The sequence below is a fragment of the Chrysochloris asiatica genome, unplaced genomic scaffold (genome assembly GCF_000296735.1).
Source record: "Chrysochloris asiatica unplaced genomic scaffold, ChrAsi1.0 scaffold00184, whole genome shotgun sequence".
Lineage (NCBI taxonomy): Eukaryota > Metazoa > Chordata > Mammalia > Afrosoricida > Chrysochloridae > Chrysochloris > Chrysochloris asiatica.
The window spans coordinates 1,573,114-1,576,673 of record NW_006408702.1 but is presented as its reverse complement, the minus strand read 5'-3'; the positions used below and the strand labels follow the sequence as shown (position 1 = coordinate 1,576,673).

The 3,560-nt window shown below is 40.4% G+C and overlaps 1 protein-coding gene across 1 annotated transcript in view; it reads left to right on the top strand.

Moving 5' to 3' along the window:
* Positions 1-3,560, top strand: part of ADAMTS17 (ADAM metallopeptidase with thrombospondin type 1 motif, 17) — a 744,430-nt gene that overhangs the window by 495,031 nt on the left and 245,839 nt on the right. The window lies entirely within an intron of this gene.

The window sequence follows — 3,560 nt, the reverse complement described above, 5'->3', positions numbered from 1 at the left end:
GGTGGCATAGCCCTCAGAATCACAGAAACTCAAGCCACCAGAGCACGACAGACGAGTGGTGGCCGTTTGGTTTTATGTTGATACTGTCACTTTACATTTCTTTGTCAATCCTGATACAATCCTGATATAATCAAGATACAATCAAGATGTTCTCTCCTGATACTATCAATCCTGATACAATCAAGATGTTCTCTCCCAAGATGGCGGCTCCTGGAACAACTGAGTATCTTGATCCAGAATACAATGGATTTATGGATTCCCTTCAAATTCCCTAGCTGTAAACCCTCCGGTCCTCCAAACATACCTTTATATTTGTTTCAGAGTTCCAACACTATCTCGTGAGCCCTCTTGGCTTGGTGTTCCGTGTTGTTGACCGGAGCTCCTCACTACACGTCTACCCGATCCACCATCTTGAAGGAGCAAGGCCTGGTTGTGTAGTTGTTAGACCTCACTGCTTCAAAGATCTCGCTGCTTCGAAGATAAAATGGAAGAAATGAAGAGGTGAACAAGCTGAACAGAAAATTTCAAAGGGTAGCTCGAGAAGATAAAGTCAAATATTATAATGAGATGTGCAAAGACCTGTAGTTAGAAAACCAAAAGGGAAGAACATGCTCAGCATTTCTCAAGCTGAAAGATCTGAGGAAATAAATCAAGACTTGACTTGAAATCCTGAAGGATTCTATGGACACAAGACTGAATGGTGCAGAAAGCATCAAAAGAAGATGTAAGGAATACAGAGTCACTGTACCAAAAAGAAAAGGCCAATGTTCAACCATTTCTAGAAGTAACAGATCATCAAGAGCCAATGACACTGAAGGCTTTGGCAAATAACAAGGCTCCAGAAATGGATGGAATACAAATTGAAATCTTTCAGCAAACTGATGCAGCACTAGAGGCATTCACTCATGCCAAGAAATTTGGAAGATAGCTACCTGACCAACTTTGAAATAGAATTGCCAACTTTGGAATGGAATGGAACTGTCCATTTCAAAGAGAATTGACCCAATGGAATGAGAAAATCATTGAACAATATCCTTAATATCACATGCAAGTAAATTTTTCTAAAGATAATTTTTAAATGGCTGAAACAGTACATTGACAAGGCATTGCCAAAGTTTCAAGCTGGATTCAGATGAGGACGTGTTTCAAGGGATATCATTGCTGATGTTAGATGGCTCTTGGCTGAAAGCAGAGAATGCCAGAAAGATGTTTACCTCTTTTTGATTAACTATGCAAAGGCTTTTGACTGTGTGGATCATGACAAGCTATGGACAACATTGTGGTGAATGACTATTCCAGAACACTAAACTGTGCTCATGAGGAACCTTTATGTAAACCAAAAGGCAAAACAGAACAGAACAAAGGGGCACTGCATTGTTTTAAAATCTGGAAAGGTGTGTACCAGGGTTCTGTGTGTTCACCATACTTATTCAGTCTATATGGTGAGCAAATAATCAGAGAAACTGGATTATATGAAGAAGAACGTGGCATCAGGATTGAAGGAAATCTCATTAACAACCTGAAGTATGCAGTTGATACAACCTTTCTTCCTGAAAATGAACAGGACTTAAAATAATTACTGATGAAGATCAAAGACCACAACCTCTGATATAGGTTGCACCTCAGTGTAAAGAAAACAAAAAATCCTCACCTCTGGACCAGTAAATAGCATAAATAGAGAAAAAATTGAAGTTGTCAAATAGTTCATTATTCTTGGATCCACTATCAACACTCATGGAAGCAGCAGTCAAGAAAGTCTTACATTAGGTAAATCTACACAAGACCACTTTAAAGTGTTCAAGAGCAAAGATGTCAGTTTGAGGACTACAGTGCAACTGATGCAAGCCATAGTATTTTCAGTAGCCTCATAGGTATGTGGAAGTCAGACAATGAATAAAGAAGACCACAGAAGAACTGATACATGTGAGTTTTGGTGTTGGAAGAGAATATTGAAAGTACCATGGACTGCCATAAGAATGAACAAATCTGTCTTGGAAGAAATGCAACCAAAATGTTCCTTAGAAGCCAAGATGGCCAGACTTCATCTCTCATACTTCAGACATGCTACGAGAGGGACCAGTATCTGGAGAAGGACATGATGCTTGGTAAAGTGGAGGGTCAGCAATAAAGAGGGAGACCACCAACAAGAAGGATTGGCACAGTGGCAGCAGCAATAGGCTCATTGTTGGTTCAGGACCAGGCAGTGGTTCGCTCTGTTGTCCATAGGGTCGCTATGAGTTGGCACCTAACAACAACACCACCACCATTTCAGTCAGCAAAGTCATAGTTTCCAACTATGAATCTCTCCTCTTCATTTCCAACTTTCACATTCACATGTAATTTTCAGTGCATCGTGATTGCATGTTTACTCTGTTTCCAACTGAAGAAGTTGGTAGAATTCTTCAATTTCTTCATCATTGGCTTTAGTAGTTGGTGTGTGAATTTGAATAATAGTGGTATGAACTGGTCTTCCTTTTAGGCATATAGATACTATCCTATCACAGACAGCCTTGTGTTTCAAGATCTTGAAATATTCTTCTTGATGATGAATACAATGCCATTTCTCTTTAATTTGTTATTGCAACATAATAAGCCATATGATTGTCCAACTCAGAATGGCTAATTCCTGTCCATTACACCTCACTAATACCTAGTATATTGATCTTTACCTGTTCCATGTCATTTTTAATGTTCTCCAATATTCCTAGATTCATTCTGCATTGTGATTGTTAATGGATGTTTGCAGCTGTTTCTTTTCATTTTGAGTTGTGCCCCATCAGCAAATGAAGGTCCCCAAAACTTTGCTACATCCATGTCATTAAGGTTGAGACTACTTTGAGGAAGCACCTCTTTCCCAGCCATACTTTGAGTGCCTGAGGGGGGCTCATCTTCTGGCACTGTATCAGACGATGTTCTGATGCATCATAAGATCTTCAGGGGGCTAATCCTTCAGAAGTGGACCACCTGTTCCTTCACCTTAGTTTGGATTCTCCACTGAAATTTGGTCACCATGGGTAACCCTGTTGGTATTTGAAACACCAGCAGCATGGCAGCATCATCACAATGCCCAAGCTACTAGAGAACTACAAACTGACAGATGAGTGGGCCTTCAACTCATGATGAGCCAATATACAACAGAATAAGGTTGGCCTAGTTCTGACGTCTTCTTGATCATGTGGATGTTTGAGTTCGTTGTTGTGGGCACTGCATTTTGAATGCCTAAAAATTTAGGGGACCATCTTCTATCTCTATGTTGGACCATCGAATGATGTTATCAGTAGGGTTTCTAGTGACTCATTTTTGTAAATAGATCACTAAGCCTTTCTTTCTAGTCTTTGAAACTCTGCTGATTACATGGTCACTCTGGGTGACCCTGCTGGTATTTGAAATGCTGCTGACATCACTTCCGGTAGCACAGCAACACACAAGTCACTGCAGTGACTTCAAACACGAGTGGTGCAGAGTATACTTGTTGTTGTTGTTAAGTGCCGTCGAGTCGGTTCCGACCCATAGCGACCCTGTACAGGGTTTTCGAGGCTGTAAATCTTTATGGGAGCAGA